The 21,607-nt window shown below is 37.8% G+C and overlaps 1 protein-coding gene across 4 annotated transcripts in view; it reads left to right on the top strand.

Annotated features, from left to right (window-relative positions):
- CTTNBP2 (cortactin binding protein 2) overlaps positions 1–21,607 on the top strand; it is a 163,211-nt gene that overhangs the window by 39,167 nt on the left and 102,437 nt on the right. The gene's annotated exons all lie outside the window — the stretch shown is intronic.

Below are 21,607 nucleotides of genomic sequence, written 5' to 3'. Positions count from 1 at the left end.
TGTAGCTCCCAGCCCAGCCTTGGAAGACAGAGAGGAGATGGAATTGCATGGAATTGCAAACAGATAACTAGGTTGTAGTGGAATATGAAGAATTCAGTGAGGAGCTATGTACAACATAATGGTGATCAGGGAGAATGGGCTCAGCATTAGGGTGGTTGGCAAAGGCTTTTTAGAGAAAGACAAACTAGACACTATTGCTCTTGAAGGATGGATGCAACTCAGCAGCTACACACACACAGGCATGAAACCACATGGCGAACTCAGGACTCAAAATTGTTCTGTAGTTGGAACTTGTTTTAAAATGCACTCAGGATTTGTTTTAGTCAGATAAGACAAGACACACAAACATAGAAATAACTGTCATGAAGGAAGACCTTTTTATTCTCAGAGATAGATAGAAACAGGTGGCAAAGTATGCCAATAGGACCATGCGGAAGCACCGGGGTTGGTCACGAGGCAGAGAGAGTGAGGAGAAGCACGGGCCAGCACCTTATTGTGGTTTCCATGGGAAGGAAGGAGTGAGGCAGGGGAAAGCAGGCTTGAGATTAGCTAGTTTGAATAATTTCAGCAGGCTCCTGGGCTGTAGGGACTGCCTCTGGTTATGGGACTTATGGGATACCTGGACCTGAGGGTAATTAGAGCAGGGAAGTAGTAGCTTGATGTATGAGTTCCATGAAAAAAAGGTTGATGGGCCAGATGCAGTGGCTCATGCCTATAATTCCACTACTTTGGGAGGCCAAGGTGGGTGGATCACAAGTTTAGGAGTTTGAGACCAGCCTGGCCAACATAGTGAAACCCTGTCTCTACTAAAAATACAAAAATAAATTAGCCGGGTATGGTGGCAGGTGGGAATCCCATCTACTCAGGAGGCTGGGGCAGGAGAATTGCTTGAACCCAGGAGGCAGAAGTTGCAGTGAGCCGAGATTGCGCCACTGTACTCCAGACCCAGCGACAGAGTGAGACTTCATCTCAAAAAAAAAAAAAAGGGTTGATGAACGAAGGGCTGTAGATTGGTAGTCATTTGCTGTCTCTAAGAATTGGCTTCCCTGGAAAAGACAATCTCTCCCTAGTCAGTGATATCTCAGATAGTAGAGCATCAAGAATGCAGAAAACAAACAAACAAACAAAAATATAGTTAATACAAAACTTTGCAGGGAGAAAGGAGGAGATGAGTGGTAGTATGTAAAAAAACATGAGAGTAGAGAGAGAATAAAGAGTCAGATCATGGAAGAACTTGCTCGGTGAGGGTTTGGGCTGTATTATTAAGTATTGGAGAACTCCTGACAGATTTGGAGAAATACGGTAATACCTTAGACCTACGTTTGAGGGCAGTCCCTCTTAGCAGAGAGGAAAGTTGACTGAAAGAGTGTTAGGTCTGAAGATGTAGGGAATGAGCAGGAGGCAGCTGAAAGTGTCAGTGTGAAAGATGCTGAGGTGTAGAGTCGCATGGTGGTGGCTGGGATGGAGAGGAGGGGATAAAGATGAGTGAGATTTGTAATAAGATGTAGCCATTATGGTCCTTGACTGACTAACTGTGGGCAGGGGGGAAGTGATGTCTCTGTGGACACTCAGGTTTCAGGTGAGTTGTAGGATGGCAATGTCACAGCCAGGGCATGGAATGTATGAGGTAAAAGGTGTTGGGTGGGAAGGATGAAGAGTTCAGTTTAATTCTTGTTAAGTTTCAGGGGGCTTGTTGAAACGTCCAAACCAAGTTGTTTAAGAGGTAGTTGAATTTAAGTGTTTGGAGCCTGTCATTTTGGTCATAGAATACTGTTTCTAGAAGCTTAGGAAAGGAAGCAGAGAAGGCAGCACAGATAGAATTAATAACCTTAGAGAGGGGCAAAGAAACGCTTTCCTTTAAGAAAGAGAATAAGGTTGAGAGCAGAATGTTGAAAATACTTGAAAAAGAAGCTGATCCCTAGTTTGAAGAAGAAAGCAAGACTGAATGTCAGGAGGAGGATAAGGGTGGGTTAGGAGTGCAGTGAAGGTTTGGAATGTCCACCCTGAGCCGCAGACACAGGAGAGAATAGGCTCCTTCTAGCCAACATGATCCATTGAAACTGTCAGTCTTGGCTCCTGGGACCCAGGTGAGTTTGGAGACCTCAAATGTATACAGTCTTTCAAATGTGCTGTTGTGTACTTTAGAGAGAGCACAGATGGCAGATTCTGGATGGACCCAAACTCACAATATTGAGAAATAATGGTTTGAATCATATTGGCAAGAAGGAGCCTATCCTCTCCTGTGTCTGTGGCTCAAGGTGGACATTCCAAACCTTCACTACACTCCTTATCTTCCTCATGACATTCAATCTTGCTTTCCTCTGGAGCAAAAGATGATTCTCCAGAATCATCTGGAGAAATGTTAAGAACTCTACACTGGATGGAGTGAAAAAGTGGTTGGACAGTGGGAGATGAAGTTGAGGAAAATGCTGAGATCTTTATGTAGTCATGATGAAGCCCACAGACATGAAGTTGTCAGGGAGTTCTAGTGAAGGCTGTTGGAGCCAAGGATATTAAGAAATAGTGAGCTCTGATTCTTTTGCTTATCCACATGATTCAGGGACTCCTGGATAATGACAGAGTTGTTGGTGGATGAGGGGACTTAGGTCTTTAGATAGCCATGTTTATGTTTTATCTCTAAGTGCTTGAAAAGTTAGGTTTAATAGCCAATAAATATTTCATACACAGTTAGAATTACACTTTAACCCTGAGGTTCCTTTACTTTAAGAAACATATATATATATATATATAACTTATATGTGAAAACATTATCTTTTTTCTAGCCAGGAGGATTCTTTGACTATTTGGTAGTCTAGTCATCTCCAAAGTGGAGTTCAAATATAAATCCTTGTTATGACCTTGTGAAACGAAAACAGTCATTACTTTCTCAATTAATTCAGCCAGAGAAGTGTTTATTTTCTGTGCAGAACAGGCAGCTTCCAGAAGTGCCAAATAGCCAGGGAAGGGTGGCATTCATTCTAGAGAGGGAGGCGTTCCTAATAAAGAACGAGCAATCAAACAGGGTTGCAAAACCATCAGCTATTTAATGACTCTAATGCCTTCTTGAGTCTCTTCTCCCTCCAAATAATACATCAGCGTTAAGGATATTTCTCCCAATGGCCATGTATTTGGCTTTCCAATTATTTACTTTCATTTCCAAATCAGTTTGAGTGTTCTTGACACTCAAAGAGCAAGGAGGAAAGAATAGGAATTCCAGATGCATTGATGTTCGGTATGTCTCTGGCTGTTCACTCATTCACAAGCTAGCAGGTTAATTGATCTTAGGGTAGATTCTGAATATATCATGGTGCTAATGAATTTTTTGACCTTAGGAGGTCTCCATGGAGCCCTTGCTGTTGGCCTTGTAGTGTGACTTTGTAGCTCAACAGAATTATAGTGAAACATTGTAACTTAGGTCACCTTTAGAAGTACATTCAATTAAAAATAACTTGATTGCCTGTTGTACACTCTGTACATGTACTTGTGCGTGTATTTTAAAAATCTATTATTAGAGTCATTTTAACTTTGAAAAATAGAAATAAAATTAAGACTGTTGCTAATAATAAATTAGCTTCCAAAGTAGTAATTTTGGAAATGGGCTATCAAGATATTTACTTGCCTAAATTAATTTTTTATAATCATTTTGGTGGACTCTTCTGTTGATACTCCTATTTCTATGGAATGGGGTAGGAATTGTTTCTATGGATGCCAGTCTTAATTCTCAAGTACATGTTACCCTTTACTTCTCAAACATAGCTGTAAGAATCTATGTGCTTGGTATCAATATTTAAAAATAGACCACACAGGCAAAGCAGTCTGTGTGTTCACAGGCAAGCATGATATTATTTTAGAGGTCTCTTCTAAATGTACGGCTGCACTGAGACAGCTCAAAGTATCAAGATGCCTCGTATATACTCTGACACCTCTTCTTGTATGAATTCTGATGTGCAGTTGGTCAATCGGTTTGAGCATGGAGTGTTGTGACCAGAGTTATGAATGTAATTCCTACTGGGGGCATTTACTATAGCACAGAGGCAGTGAAATTATACTTGGGTCCTTTTCCACTGGCTGGCTACATGGGAAGATAGTGACTAACAGGAACAAGCATGAGCATATGTGGATCCCTCATTCCTAGTCCCTGTGTCCTGAGAAGGTCCACAGCATCATCTTCCCAATACAAAGAAAAGGTGTGCAGGTGAAAAGGAAATGAGTACCTTTAGTTTGAACTGGTAGTCCTGTCTGCCCTGGCTGAGAGACTGACCATAGGCTTTAGCCTTGCCTAAACCGACACTTCCGTGCAACTGATGAGTCTTAAGAACAGACATATTTTGGGCAGAAGCTACGGACCTTAGTCTCATGCTTACTTTATTGTTTTTGCCATCCTTGTGTTCTCTAGGAATATTGATGAGAGACTAAGGACATTAAAGGACAAAGGCAGATGCCTTCAGTAGCTGCTCCAGAATAGAGGGGGTGGGAATAGTCAGGTCCTGACCTCCTTCCTGCAGCAAATTCCAACAAGCGCTGTTATGTGCCACCTACACAGAAGAGTGGTATCATATGCTCTGAGGCCACCGAGGCCTGCAGGCTTGTGCTCCACTTTCAGTGAGAAAGTGGGTGGCGTAGCTTGGAGAAGAGAAAACAGATTCCTACAAGAATAGATTTTAAATATATAATTCAGTTTTAGTCTTTTCAGAAATTGAACACAGCCAGTCATAAATCATGTTGGAGAGTCAGGAAATGATTAGCATCTGTCTTGGGCTAAACTTCTTTGGAGCAGACACTACATTTCACTGTTTTATAATGTGTAACACATGTTTACAGTATTCTAGCATTTATTCTGTATTACAGACTATTTAATAGATACCACCCACTTCCCATTCTGCCCCCAAATGCCTAACATAATAAGGAAGACAAGGGAAGCTGATTACTGGAGAAAAATTGTATACACATAGACAGTTCTTGATGAATTTTCATTGAATAAATGATATAATATAAAAAGTCTAGTAGAAATATAAATAGTTGAGCATTTTTACCAATGTGAACAAACACAAACAGGCTTGTGACAAATGACCTGTTCAGTTTTACATTGCTGATACCAATTAACCTATGCACTACACTTGATGGTTTGTAAAGCATTTTTTACAGCAGTTAATACATTACCTACAATGAAGGAAGACAAAATTGCATGATCTGAAATAGATTCTTACCCTGTTCCTGCAAATGATACTTGTCCTGCTGAGATGTGCCTGCCCTTTAAGCAAGACCACCTCTTCCCTTCACCTTTTGCCTAGGTCCCTGTACCTCTGACTTCACGGTAGCCAGGAGTGCCGTACCCACACTTTGCATATTTGCCACCCATCTGAGGGGCATACATGTTCTTTATGGTGGGGATAAGATGAAGTTACCCTCAAAGGACTCTTTGCTTTCTGGACTGCCCCATGATCCCTTTCTGTCAGCCTCCAAGGTTTTCTGGTTTGCTCTGGGAGATATACCTTCTCTCAAGTACGGGGGAACATTTATTGAATGGTGGTAAAATTACTGGCAGGGTTTGAATAAAGACTGCTTTCAACCCGTTGACATTCCTTTCCCTTGATTGTTTTTGATATGGAGTGAGTCATCTTCAGCTGGTAGACGGTGAAAATGTTAAGATCTTTCTGTTTATTTTTTCCAGATGCTCAGTGGTTCATGCAGTTGGCGAGTTACTCCTCAGGGGCCAAGGCTGGTTCTGTAGGGAGTTTGGGGCGGGGGCTTAGGGGGAGTACCAGAGGACAACTGTCCCCACCATTCGCTCTGAATGTCCTGGGGAATTTTATTTTTAACCAAGTCAACTTATGTTTCTTGGAGCTATAAAAGGGACTGTATTTAAAATTTTAAATCATAACTTCTGCCCACAGAAATTATCTGTTGTATTATACCCAGTAGACAAGAAACTACCTTTATTTCTGTGTTTTTCACTTTTTAAATTTTGTGTGTGAGAATGCTTCTGTTAACTCTTGTTTCCACATCCACTACTATTTCCCCATTTCTTTTCTCAAGTCACATATAAGTAAGCATTTCTGGAATTATCATACTGCAAACTACATTCTTCCTGAAACATTGAAACACCTCAGGGAAACTTCCTGCATTCTCCTAAGGGTCTTCATTTGCTTGCTTGCTTGTTTGTATACCTGCTTATGTGTCTATTTTATATAAGAAGCTTAATATTGGGAATCTTTTTCCTGTTATGAGTGATTAAAACCAAACAAACATGATCAAAGCCAAATAAGAAAATGCTTCTGTGCATTCATAAAGATGAGAACAACATGCAAGTGGGGGAAACTCCTGTTTGAAAATTTCCAGAACAGGAATTTGGTCTAGCAAACATGAAAGCAGTACCTGCTGAATCCTGCATGAGCCCCCACTCCCAGTATGCTTGCTACAGTGATATTCATCTCCCACAACATGATAATTGCTTCTTTGGACAATATCAAACCCTTCTTCAGAAGCCTTATTTTGTAAACACTTACTTTAGAAGTAATGATCAATTGGCCAGGCACGGTGGTTCATGCCTGTAATCCCAGCACTTTGGGAGGCTGAGGCACGCAGATCAATTAAGGCCAGGAGTTCAAGACCAGCCTGCCCAACATGGTGAAACCCTGTCTGTGCTAAAATTACAAAAATTAGCTGGCTGCCCGTGGCATACTCCTGCAATCCCAGTTACTGAGGCTGAGGCAGCAGAATTGCTTGAACCTGGGAGATGGAGGTTGCAGTAAGCTGAAATCGTGCCACTGCACTCCAGCCTGGACAATAGAGTGAGACTCCATCTAATAATAATAATAATAATAATAATGCTCAATAGAAATTTCAACTTTTAAAAAAATTATTGAAAGAACATTTTCTTACAGATATTCTAAGTCATCTATAGGAGTTATTTCTATAATTAGCTAGTTTGTTATCACAAACTTTGATAAGTTTTATGATAGGATTGCTTAGAAAATTATAATCAATTCAGGATTTAGAAGCTTGAGAAAACATAAAGGATATGATTTAGAACTTCAGTAAATGAAGGACTTTTGTACATTAGTTATTTTAGGGCTACAAATAATATTTATACATTCATATCTAAATTTACCCTGAAGGCTGGAAAACATTTATTAATAAGGGCAAGGCTTGGGCACCTGAATTACGTTTGACATAATTGGCTGTGTTTCATGAATGCCCCCGTAGTTCTTGGCCCTCCAAAGATGATGAGGGGCTCTAGAATAATGGATGGTTAGGAGCGTTGAGGTTTTCTCTTCTGGAGTGTGATGCAATTAAAGAGAAAGAACAGTTGTGACTGTGTGGACACACACATGAGAACAGTCACCCAGCATGCTAGATACCTGATAAACTGCAACTGGGAGTTCTAAATAACATGGAAGCTTTAGCACTGGCACCTGGTTTCCCACTTCCTGTTTACATCCTAACGATATAAGAATAGGGAAAACCTTACACCAACGCTACAAACTAGAAAGAGCATCATCATTATCGTAATGATAACTGTGATTTGTTGGATGCTTCCATTTGTTTAGGCACCCAGCTAAGTGCCTTACATGTATTTTTCCTTCTTCTTCAAAACAACAACAAAATTCTAGTTTAGGTACACTACTCTCTTCATGTAACTGGTGATGGCTCAAGGGGAGTCAAGTAACCAACCCAAGTTTGCATAACTTTGAAGCAATAGATTCTATATCTAAATCCAGTTTGGCCTCTGAGCTCACGCCTCTACTGTTGTACTACCTATATCCTGAAAAATTAAGGAATGCCTGCTAGATTTAATGTCTATATGACCAGGCTGAAGGATAATGAGAACTGAGTCTTCCTGAAACCCTGTGATGCTCTGGAAAAGAGCCAGCCAATGCCTACCCTCTTGTATTTGGAGAGGCCAACGTAGAAAGTGGGATAGGTAGGAGATGCTGATTGAAATCCCTTCTGTGACTGTGAAGGAGACGTTACAGAAAGCAGCATGGCATCAGTGCATGACTCAGACAGAAGCAACAACCTGAGAGCTGGTCATTCCCTTATACTCTGCAAGGACAGACAATGACAGACTTCCTTGTACCTAGTAAGCAGACACAGCCAAAGAGACTGCATATCCTTAACACAGACGGGGGAAAAATCCTAACTAGGAGCCCATTTATCTTGAAAGGCCTGCCATTGGCCTTTACTCTCTCTCACTTGAATGAAAGGGGCAATGAAATGTACGTATGTACCGGTCTACCTGCCTGGTATTAAAGAAGCATTTTAATGGCAACCAGCTGGACAGTAAATATATTCAGGAAGATTCTACCTGCATGCCCTGCTTATGGATAAACACCAGATCTGGGTTAAACTCCTACTGGTCCAAGGATGGAGTAAACAAGAAAAAAGAAAACATAAGGCCCATGAAAGATCTTGCAGCATAGAACAAAGAAGATAACGTAACATTTAAAATGCAAAGGAACAACTTATATTTGACAAAATTGTTACAAGAAACAAATTTGAGAGTATCATTTTTAGATACCATCTGTCTTGTGTCTTACAATTTGAAGAAACCTAGGCATTGAAGTGAAGGAAGCCAGATTGTGAAGGGTGGACTAGCTGTGAAGCTAGGGAAGAGAAAGCACTGAATGGGGCATAGATCTTGGAGGCAGATTGCTGGGAGTGAGTCCAGACTCCCAAACTTCTAGTTATGCAGCTGTGGGCAAGTCCCTTGCCCTCTCTTGGTGCTACAGTTTTCTTATCTTTAAAATGAGCATCACAGTACCTACATAATATGATTGTTATGAAAACTTAAAGTGTATCAGCAGAATCAAAGCATGTATTGGAAGTAGTAGAAAAAAATCAACACTGTAAAAAAATTGAATCAGTAACAAACTTAAGAAGATCTCCTGGAACTCAGTGGAAAAGATTAAAGTGATAAAGTAGAAATGAAGATTCATGTATGTGCAAGATACAGAATGGAGATCCACCAGGAGAAAAATTGATGTTCCTCAAAGAGACCGGAACGAGTGGAATGAATGCTACCACCAAGATTTCACATAATTTTTAGATTAAAAGGGCTGTATGCCCAGAATATACCAGCTGCCACCAAGAGTAATCTTAAATATTATGTATTTTAAGGTAAGAAAAAGAATTGACTTAGTAAGGTAGAAAAACAGAAGGTTTACTGAAAAGGAAAAAAATCCACCTGACCTCAGGCTTGGTATTGCATACTCCTGAATTCAGGAGATGTTGAAATTAGTATCTACTGTTGTGAAGGTTACCACCTAAGCATGTTTTTACCAGACAAGGCAGTGTTTACATAAGAAGAAAACAGAAATCATCCTCAAAGTGGAAAGGATATAAAATATTTCCATCTAATAGCTGCTTGGGAAAAAAAAAAAAGACCTGAAAGATTCTCTAGTTGAAAATAAGCATAAAGAAATTAGGTGAGCCTGGGCAACATGGTGAAATGCTTTCTCTACAAAAAATACAAAAATTAGCCAGGAGTGGTGCTGTGTGCCTGTGGTCCCAGCTACTTGGGAGACTGAGCAGGGACAATCACTTGTACCCAGGAGGTCAAGGCCGCATTGAGCCATGATGGCACTCCAGCCTGGGGGACAGAACAAGACCCTGTCTCCAGAAACAAACAGAAAGTGTCCAAGAAGAGCAAGAAATCAGTTACTAGTTCTTATCCTTGGTTGGGGCATCAGAGGACTTAAGAGAATCAAGTGGACTTGCCATTGAGTGTTGACCCGACTCTGAATGTTTGCAGAGCTATGCAGGTGATTCTTATGAGAGGTCAGGATTGAGACCTACTGCTTTAGCAACTTTATTCAAGATAAAATAAATACAAAGAAAATTAGACAAGTGAGGATATTACCAAAGATATCTGAAAATATTTCTTTTATTTTCAAGTTTATGCAAATTTATTTGAAAATATAAACCTTTCTAAGCTATAAAAGCAAATTTTAATATATTAAGAAACAATTTTTTCAACCACAAGACTTAATTTCATGAAAAATCTTTTAAATGTATCTCTAATTTACATATAATGCCAATCAAAATTATGATTACTTATTTTTCAAAGCAGATGGAATCTAAATTGCATCTAGAAGAATAAGCTGGTTGCGTAGCAGATTTTAAGACATGAACATTGTGAGAGAGTGTTGTCCTACTGGTTGGTAGCATTTACTAATATAAATTAAAACATTAATATTGTTGAATTATGAATAGAAAGACAAAGGAAACAATAGAAGATTCAATAACAGGCCCAGTGTTAAAGAGATAATACAGTTTATAATGATAAAAGGGACAATTTATCACAAAGACGTAAGTGCTTATGTGGCTGATAACAGATCCTCAATTATATAGGAAGCAAACATTGACAATTAAAAAGAGAAATACACAATTTTATAATCATAGTAGCTTTTAATAGCTCTCTCAGTAATTAATAGAAGAACTAGAAAACAACTCAGTAAAAACATAGAAAACAGAAACACCCTCAGCCACCTTGATTAATTGACATTTGTAGAGTATTAGATCCAGTAATGCAGAAAACACATTCTGGTCAAGTGTATATGATACATTTGCTGAGGCAGACCATATGCTGGGCCATAAAACAAGTCTTAATTTAAATAATAGGTATTCAGTGACCTTAATAGACTTAAATGAGAAATCAGTCACAGTTAGCTATTTAGGAAAATTCCAAGTATCTGTGGATTAAAAAAAAAAAAAAAAAAAAAAAAAAAACTCTCATGTGTCCAAGACAAAATCAAAAGGGATTTAGACAGTAATTTGAACTGAATGGCAGCAAATATACACCATGTTGAAACATTTGAGATGCAGCTAAACAATGCTTAGAGGAAAATTTAGAGTTCTAAAGGTTTATATTGAAAAGGAGAAAGATGTAAAATCAATGACCTATGTTTCTACTTTATGAAATGACATAAAAGGCAGGAAAGTAAACACAAAGTAAGTAGAATGGAAAACAATTTTGTTAAAAGCAGTCAATGAAATGCAAAATAGACATACAATAGGAAAAATAATAATAAGGATAAGAGTTGATTCATTGAAAAGATCAGCAAAATTGAAATACTCCTAGCTAGAATGAACAAGAAAAAAAGAATGCAAATCACCAATATTAAGAATGGAAAAAGTGATTTATCATTATAGATTCTACAGACATTAAAAGGATATTCAGTAAATACTATGAATACTTTTGACAACCTAGATAAATAGGCAAATTTCTTGAAAAAATACCACTTATATAACGAATACAAGAAGAAATAAAAAATCCAAATAACCTTGATTCTATTTTAAAAATTGAGTTCACTATCAAAAACTTTTCCCAAAAGGAAATTTCAGGCCTAGATGGTTTCCCTAGTAAATGGGTGAACTCATTTTTATGAGCTCAGAGTATCATAATCCCAAAACTGCAAAGGTATTAAAAAAAGAAAAAGAAAATTACTCCTCATAACTATAGATTTTAAAAATCCTAAAAAGGCTGGGCGCAGTGGCTCACGCCTGTAATCCCAGCACTTTGGGAGGCCGAGGCGGGCAGATCACAAGGTCAGGAGATCGAGACCATCCTGGCTAACACAGTGAAACCCCATCTCTACTAAACACACACAAAAAATTAGCCGCGCCTGGTGGCAGGCTCCTGTAGTCCCAGCTACTCGGGAGGCTGAGGCAGGAAAAACGGCATGAATCCCAGAGGCAGAGCTTGCAGTGAGCCGAGATCGTGCCATTGCACTCCAGCCTGGGCGACAGAGCGAGACTTCATCTCAAAAAAAAAAAAAATCCTAAACAGAATATTAGCAAATTGAATTTCCAACAATATATCATAATCAAAGAGTTTAATATTCAAGCATCAAACAATAAAATTCACTGTATTAACAATATAAAGGACAAAAACCACATGTTTTCATTAATAGATGCAGAAAAATATTTGAAAAATTTCAACAGCAAACCAGGAATAGTAGAGAACTTCAAAGTGATAAAGGGTGCAGCTACAAAAAAAAAAAAGAAAGAAAAAAAAAAAAAAAACTAAACGAAAACTGAAAAACAACAACAAAAAAACCACACAGCCAGCATAATAATTGAGGGATGCAATTTAGGAATAAGAAAAGCGCTTAGCACTTTTACAGCACTTTTGTTCAAGGTAGTGCTGGAAGTCCTAGCCATTGCAAGATGGGAATAAAATAAAAAGCATAAAGAAGTAAAACTGTCACTTCTGCAGATATTATTGCTTATGTAAAAATTCTAGGTAATCTTCAAAGACAACTACTGAAACCAAAAAAGGAATTTATAAAATGTGTAGAATTTAAAACTTTGTATTGAAAAATCAGTTATATTCCTATATACTATTAGAAAAATAATTAGAAAGTGAAATTTAAATAATTTATTTGCAGTAGCATAAAAAATACAATACTTAAGAATAAACCTAACAAAATATATTCAAAACAAAGCTTTTATGCTGAAGACAAAATGAAAATTGCTGAGAGAATATAAAACGACCTACCAAACTCAATTAAAATTTCAGGAGACTTGTTTAAATCTTACAAACTGATTCTAAAATTTATGTGGAAAAACAGAGATCCTGGAATAACAAAAGCAATTTTAAAAAAAGAAGAATTTTAAAGACTTAACCTGCCTGATTTCAGCACTTATTATAAAGCAAAGAAACATACATATACCTCACAGAATAGAATAAAGAATCCAGAAATAGAGTCACATATGTGGTCAGTTGATTTTCAACAAAGACATCAGAGATATTCAATGGGTAAAGGCTAGTCTTTTCAGCAAATGATTGAAAAATTGGATCTATATGTGGAAAAATTGAACATCAACCTTTTTTTTTTTTCTAACACCATACACAAATATTGCCTCAAAGTGGATCATGAACTTAAAAGCTAAATACATACAACTTCCAGGAGAAAATCTTTAGACTTCAAATTAGACAAAGGTTTCTTAGCTGTTAAATAGAAGATGAAAAACATGAAACTTTAAAAAGTGGTTAAATTGGATTTCATCAAAATTAAAAACATACTCTCTAGAAGTAAAGACCTAATGGTAATATTTTAGTGCCCAGGGCAGAAATGGTGAGTTGGTTCGTCTGTGCTCCAGTTGTTATTGATAGGCGGTGGCTGTCTGGAGTCTTATTAAGACAAAGTTGGAGGTTGTTCAGGATTCAGCTTTAAGTGCACTGATAATTTAATAATATCTACCTGGGCAAGAGAGTGGAACAGTGCAGCACTTGTATACCATTCTTGACCTAGTTAGGGAATAAAGGTGTTGTTATTTTCTACAGATGAGCATGGGCTCCCACATCTGGCTGAGATGAGCACTAATGAATGTGTGCAGGATGGTAAGTGGCATACAAGGCCAAAAGAAAGTGGTGAGAGATTTCAGAAAGGAGACAGGTTACTTCTGGCTCTGACTTCTGTGAAACCAAGCCTCTCATGAATTCTGTTAGTATGGTCTATACTTTGAGAGAAAATTGGTGGTTTATCGAAGTATGCCTTCCAGATTTTAGCTTTGGGAACAAAATAAATCAAAGTCTTGGTATGATTCATGATATGCATTATGTATATTCCTGGCATGACAATTTCCACACCTCCAGATTATGATGTCTATGAGCAGGTAGGACATTGTAGGTGGCAGAAAGGTTGGGAGATGAAGGTGGGAGGCGAGAGGGAAGAGAAAAAGCTTACCTCTTCTCTGACATTCTCAGCATTGCACAGAAAATCATTTGACACCATGACACTGTCCTTCACTTCTGTGGCTCAAGTGTATCTTCACACATAGATGCGGTGTCTGAGATGCAGACACTGAAATGAACTCAGTTCTTTTGGCATTTAAGTCGTAATTCTAGAAATTATTTTTAGTTCCTGGCCAGTGAATTTCTAAGGCTTTCTGATCATTGAAGGGCATTGGGCAGTGATTATCCTTCTCCAGACGACTGTGTAACTTTTATATTGTTATTCCACTCTGCAGTCACCCAGCCATTCCATATGTGTGTGTGTGTGTGTGTGTGAGAGAGAGAGAGAGAGGGAGAGAGAAGGAGAAAAGAGAGAAAGTACGTGAATGTGTGAACTCACTCCTCTGCTATCCAACCCCTCTTAGAGCGAGAATGAGTTCTGAGGACCATGGCGTATCTCTGGCTTCCCATTCCCTTTTATTTACAAGTAGGAATTTCCCCCTTCCTTCTTAAGAGAGCTTTTAATGTTAGTGTTATTTAATGTTGCTCTACTTGAACTCCTTAACACTAAGACAGAGATTTACAGCTGGATAGATAAATTTTTATGTTGACTGTTTGGAAAAATCTCTATGTATTTTCTCTCCTTTTTGATTTTGAGTCATAGAATTTCAGGGTTTGAGGGGAATATAACAGTTTAGAAGCCAAGGACCTTCCTGACTTTTGAGACTTCTGAGTTACATTTCTATCACGTGTTTTTTTAGCCTGTGTTTGAAACACAGCTGGAGACAGATTTTTGTTCCAATCAAATGCAGCTGGTTGTATCTGTGGAAAAGCTTTCACCCTTAAAAATTCTTTATTATATTAGCCATAATTTTAGTCCTTGGGAATCACGTAAATAAATCTTCAAACACCTCTTTAAACATAAAATGCTTTCAGATATTGAAAGAGCACCATCATGCCTCTGGAAGGCTTTTCCTCTTTCAAGTGTCCCTAGTTCTTTCTGCTCTTCCTCTTCAGTGTTGTTTTCAGATCCTTTTGCTATTGATTGTTCTTTGAATACTTCAGCCAAAAGTGAGTCCATAGGTCCAGTTCTGATACCTGTTCTCTACTGAGTAATGAAGTCTGGGGTTGAGTTGCTGGTTTGGAGGAGGGGCAGTGCCTATTTCGTGGTTTGCTGGCTCAATATCTTGTTGATTGACACCCCTAAGTGTTTTTCATGCTTGCTTCTGTGTTTGTACTCAAGAACTGACTCACATTTCTTCCTGAAAAAGTCCATTTTGTCAGACTGGACTCAACATTTCGACCATCCGCTGTGGCTTTTTGTATTATTGGCACCCAAGATAGTGACAGCTGTGTTTAGCGGGTTAGAGCTGAGTACAGAATTCCTTGGCAGTCTTCTTGCAGTTAGATCTATATTAATGCTGGTTTTTTGTTATTTTTTGTTATTCATAGGTAATCAGTGGTTTGTGAAAGCATATCTAGAAACCATTTTTATCATTGGATTTTAAACTTAAATGATACGATATATTCTGTGCAGAATCTTGAAAAACTGTTTAAGTCTGATTAGATCATGTTAGTATATGGTCAGTAATAATGGAAGTACAAATACAGCATATAGAAAACTAACTTTTGAGAACATTGTCATACTTTTGTCTTTCTTTTAAACCTAATTTCTTGTACTGGTTTAAAAAGTGTTGTAAACAATAATTATTTTTGAAGCCTTTTCTAGCATTCCAAAATACTCTAGTCATAATTGTCTTTCAGTGCTTAAAAATGTAGGCTTTAGAGTAAGACTTGCCTGGGTTGAATATCAGCTGCTGTTAAAGTGACCTTCGGCAAGCACGTTAAGTTTTCTAAGCCTCAGTCTGCTTATTTATAAAATGTGAATTAAAATAATGGCTATCTTCTGGGCTTATTTTTAGGACAAAATGAATAAAAAGCACCTAGCAATAAATAATGTCAATAAAAGTTATCTTTTGTTAGTATCATTTTTAAAATTGTTACAGAATCATTTTGGCTTTTCATAAAATGAAAAGCTTATAAGCTTGTCAGTATGTTTTGAAATTCATAGTATGTTTTATAATGTTTTTATTACGACTCACAGTACAAGTTCTAGTTTCTATTTCTCAGAGGATTACATGCTATAGGAAAGATTGTATATTTTAAGTATGCTTTCTTTTATTTTTACTAATCATGTCAAAACTAGTTCAATTAATTATATCAAACAAGGAAAGCCAAAGTAGGAACCTCATGTATGTGAAATCCTCAGTAATAATGGTCGTCTTTCAACTTCCTGCTTGCGACCTTCTCAACAAGATCTTCTAAAACTTCACATTCTGGTGAAATTATATGTGTGTGTGTGTGTGTGTGTGTGTGTGTATGTATGTGTGTATATATATATATTTTTTTCTTTTCTTTTTTTCCGTTACGGAATCTCACTGTGTCACCTAGTCTGGAGTGCAGTGGTGCAATCTTGACTCACTGCAAGCTCCGCCTCCCAAGTTCATGCCACTCTCCTGCCTCAGCCTCCCAAGTAGCGAGGACTACAGGCGCCCGTCACCATGCCTGGCTAACTTTTTTTTATTTTTAGTAGATACAGAGTTTCACTGTGTTAGCCAGGATGGTCTTAATCTCCTGATCTCATGATCTGCCTGCCTTGGCCTCCCAAAGTGCTGGGATTACGGGTGTGAGCCACTGCACCAGGCCGAACTTATATTTTTATACATCAGTGTGGCTAGGTTTAAGAGTTCCTTTAAGAGTCTGTTTTTATTATTACAACTAGTTCGTGTCTTCATAATGACTCATTTCCCTAAAGTGCATTTCATTCTCAAGTAATTCAGATACATAAACCAAGACATTCTCTACACATTCATCTCTTCCGTTTTTTAGGGTCAGGCCTCCTCAAGCCCAGCATAATAAACATTTCAAGTCATTTTTTGTTACATGGTCTCCTTACCTATTAAAACATGTCTATATTGTTGATCTGCCTTTATTAAACATAATGTAATACACTAAAAATTAAAAATAAGCACTCTGTTGCAAAGTAAGATTTTAAGAACAGTAAACTTTTTACAAGAATGTTAGAAGGAATACACATTTTGTTTGTTGAAAAGTAGGTAAACTGAAGAGATTTCAAGTGGCTTGGACATATGTTTCATTACAGATGTTTCCTTGAATCCAAATTAAGCTAAACTCTGAACCTTTTGACATGAGCACAAGAAGAAGAGGTGGCAGTGAGGGTTGGCAGTTCATGGGGAGATACATGGGTGAAGGAGGGGAAGCATCCCAGGCAACACAAAGGCCCGGGGCAGAAGAGTGCTGAAAGGCTTTGAACAGAGAAATGACTGAGAAGGTTTCCATTTTAGAAAGACTACTCCAACAACTGTGTGGTGTACAGAGTGCCTCCATGCTACACAATTGCAGGGGTGCAAAGAACAATGATCATTACAAAACACGGTGAACCATAGAAAACCACTGATACACCCTGTAGTTCTCCTGGAACTGCTGTCACCTGGCTTTAGGTTGGAGAGCTGATGAATCCTTCCTGGGATCCCAGCTTTCTGTGCTGGGCAGCGGGTGAACTGATCCTTAGCTATCATTTTCTCTAGAATTAGTCCTGCATAGAGGAGTCTGACATTGGCCTAACTTCCTCTCCAGGTTCCTGGGAAGATTGCCCCCCTGGGAAGGAGACTTCCCTCCAACAGGGAAATGTGGTCTGAGCTCTTTCTTCAAGGATACATCTGCTATTTTCCTAAGTCTGTTAGATGCTACCTTTATTCAGTCAACAAGTATGAGTTATGCACCTGTTTTTTGCCCTGTAGTGGGTTGGATATGTCAGTTAAATACAAGTACCCCCACTTAAAAGGAACTCAAGGCAAAATGCTTAAGAGAAGATATATGCCAGTGAGTCCCAGAGTGACTGGTCTCTTCCCATAAATCACAGATGATAAACTGGGCATCCTGCTGTCCAAACCAGTCCTGCCAGTTGTATTTTGTTTCACTGGCAAAGTGTCATGATTTAAAAAGCAAACAACAACAACAACAACAAAAAAAACGTGGATGCCTTTTGCTAGAGCATATCATCTTTAGTTCCCCAAAAGTCTGCCATTTCGCACTGATTAATAGCATGCCAAATATACACACTAATGTTGGCTACCTGGCTCCTGCATGCATTTGTGGGAGTCAGCACTGCCCAGCATCCTAATAGTGGGGAGCCTGTTGTTGGATCTTGAAACTTGAAAGTCACCAAAAGTTCCTAGATAATTGGATCTACTATATTTTCTGTTCCTCCATCTGGGGAAACTCATCCACTGGTGGTAGGATATATGTATATAGAAAAGTAACTCTATTTCTCTCTGGGAGTAATTTTAAAAATACATGAGTGTGTATTATTCCAACATTAAATATATCAAAATATTTTTTAAAATTAGTTATTAGTGGATAATTTGTCATATTCTATGTTGTGAGTACACTGAATTTATATTATAGCATCATCTTCATGCCCTATTCTTATTTAATCTATGACTTTTCACCATGGAATCAAAATGGGCAACTGCATTCTAATTTGTAAGCCTGATAGAAAGCCTGACCAAAAAGCACATTTTGATTGTTAGAATTACATATTTCTAGAAACCCTTGCTATAAGACAAGAATATCAAAGGTAAATGTTGAATATATGTAATATATACAAATAAATGCATATGTGGTCATAGAACAACATTATTTCCTATCATCTCTGAAAATAATAAATATGAGTTTAGGAGTCAGTTTAATGTTAATGAAGAACATGTGGTCTTTGACATTCATTTTTGCCTGGTTTCCATGCTTTTAGGGACTTAAAAATGAAAGAGTGAGATCAGATTTGTTGTCTAAACTCAAGGTGTCTTAAGCAACAAATGGTACCACTTCATTTCTTTCATTTTGACAACTAAAGATATCAGCAACACAGTTGCATAGCTAGTTAGCAGAAAAAACAAAACCACTGTATCTATCCTTAAAGGAATCTAATGTACATATTTTATACTTCATAAAGGCTAAATGTCAGTCCATATTTATGAAGCAAATAAATTGGCGGTTTTAGGCTGGCACAGAGGCTCACTACTGTAATCCTAGAACTTTGGGAGGCTGAGGCAGGAGGATTACTTGAGCTTAGGAGTTCAAGATCAGCCTGAGCAACATAGTGAGACTTCATCTCTACCAAAAATTTAAAAATTAGCTGGGCATGGTGGCACATGCCTATAGTCTCAGCTACTCGGGAAGCTGAGCTGTGGGAAGATTACTGAAGCCTTCGAGTTCAAGGCTACAGTGAGCCGTGATCACACCACTGCACTCCAGCCTGAGTGACAGAGCAAGACCCTATCTCAAATAAATAGGCAGTTTTATGTTTATCAACCTGTACACGTATCATTATACAACATTTTCAGCAGAAAAAAATTTCCTCTGCATTTAACAGTGTCACAGTGAGACTCAGTTAAAACTAGTAATTTTAAAATAAAAACACAACAAAAATACACATGTAAAAAACCATTTCACACCAGTTAAAAAAAAATACTTTTTGACAATGAAATCTGTTGGGTAAAACTGGAACTACGTCTATGATATATGTATTTACCTCTTTTATTATACAAACAAACAATTTTAACCCACTTATCAAAAAGTTTACTCAGGCTTAAGAATAACCTGCATGTTAAGAAATTGCTTGATTAGTGTTACAAGTACTGTACATCATAAAATATGTTGTATGGGCGAGTAGACATCAGGCAATTACAATGGGTTGTTAAAATGTCAGTTTCAGCAAATAACTCATCGTAATGAATATCAGATACTCAAGTGAGGACCAAGATGCAAATTTTCATAAGAAATATTTAAAAGCTAGTGTTGACTTTTAAACCTTTCATCCACATTGAGGGTATAAAATAATGTAGTTTTTGGAGATTAAAGAAATATTTCTATCAGAGAGCATTTCTCTGCAGAGAATTCTGCTGAGTCCTGCCCCATTCAGTTGCTTCTCCCTTCATCTGAAGAGAAGAGGGGTTCAGAGAGACTTTTGAATGACATAATAGGTTTTTTCCTGCAGATCTTGGTGGACTCAGTAGAGGTGGGGCTGAACAAGCAGCCGTTCTGTGGACGTGAAGGAAAGATAGATGTGGGGATCATCTTATAGAGACTCCCAGCTTTTGTTTAGATAAAGATCCATGAGTGTTTCCTGTAGACCAGGTTGGGCCATGGTCTTGAAATGGTAGAAATGAGATTGATTAAAGTCCTCTTCAATAGGGAAGTCTGTAGAGAACATGGGACCTCAGTTGTCAAAAGGTGCATTCCCAATGCTGATAAGGAGAGTATGCAGGGCTGGGCTTCATGGATGTGCAACCTGAGCAGTCACAGAGGCTGTGCATTTAGAAGGGTCCCTTGTCTGGTTAAATGCTGTGCTGTTGCCATATTGAAATGCTTAATAATTCTGAACAAAAAGCCCATGTCTTCATTTTGCAGTGGGTCCTGCAGATTATGTAGCTTGTCCCACATTTATGGCCTACATTAAAGAAACTACATGAAGGGGTCCCAGCAGTGCAAGAGGGGTTGTTCCTCTAAGAACACACCAAGTACTTCATGGGAAAAGAGTAGACTTTAAATATTCTTCACACTGGGTTGGTAAAGCTAGCTGGCCAACTGAACCAGTCAGGTACGGCATTCCTGCTCCCTTCACCACTCCTTTATCATCTACCTCCAGTCCTTTCCAACCCAGAGGTGACTAAAACAGCTTAGAAAGAGGGGGAGAAGGTTTTGGGAAAAGGAGAGAGGTTTTCATATATACCTCTTTGCCGGGTGGTAAATGTTAGCCTGCAGCAGATGCTAGCTGAGGAAGGGAGGTTGCTGTACCACTGAATGAATATGGACATTCTAATAACCAAATTAAGGCTGTTTTGACTCAAAGTGACTGTAGGTCTTTTATTAAATTAAAACGATTAGAAAAAAACATAGCGTTATCCAAGTGTTCATCCAAGGGTGGAAGAAGAACTACTACACTGAATAATAATAAGAAAAATGTGAAGGACAAAATGAAATTGCTTTTGAAATTGCATCTCTCAAGTGATACTTATTCAGCGTATTGATTACATAATTAAATTTAAAGAATCTAGAAACACAAAGTGCTTTTAACTCATAAACTTTATATTTTAAGTTTAAAGTGGTCTTCTGAAAGCTAGCTTAAATTTCATGGTGAAACTGGACTTTTTGTAAATTTTATTTCTTAATCTAAGTTGATAATAAGGAAAGAAATGTTAGATTTTTCCCATTTGTCATTAGATTTGTGTTTATCTAGTTGTTGGCTTGCTGATAGTGGACTAAAATGGAAAAGTGTAGTTTTCCAATTCAGTTCCCTTTAAAATATGGAACTGTATGTATTAATAATATTTCTTCAGAAAACATGTTTAATGTTTTGGACAAATAAGCTTGATTTATTTTAACTTAATTTTTCTACTGGCAGTGACATAGATTTTTTCATTCTAATGGCTATTCCAAAATGACCTGAATTAGGAAAATGTTGCTAGTTTTTAATACATTTCTACTGCTCTTTTCCACTTTTATGCAATGACTTTGTAGACTAATTATAGAAAATTGCATTTGGCCCTCATTACGTGGGTGTGAAATTAACTTTGTCGCTGATGGACTGACATTTAGAGTATAATTAAGTTGCATTCTTTCCTGGGATTCTGTGAACTATATTTTAATGCCCTTCAGTGAGAAGGAGATAGATGCCTTTTTAAATTTTCTGCAGGCTGTTGTAGTTAGTCAAATTTTACAAACTACAAATATTGTGATTTATTTTTACATTAAAAATTTTTATTTTTTCAATTAAAATTTTTACATTAAAAATTTCACAAAGAATTTTCTTCTTACCAGACATCCATGTGATTTCCTTCTGGCTAT

Source organism: Chlorocebus sabaeus, chromosome 21, assembly GCF_047675955.1.
Source record: "Chlorocebus sabaeus isolate Y175 chromosome 21, mChlSab1.0.hap1, whole genome shotgun sequence".
In the NCBI taxonomy this organism is placed as follows: Eukaryota; Metazoa; Chordata; class Mammalia; order Primates; family Cercopithecidae; genus Chlorocebus; species Chlorocebus sabaeus.
This window is presented reverse-complemented; position numbering and strand designations above follow the sequence as displayed.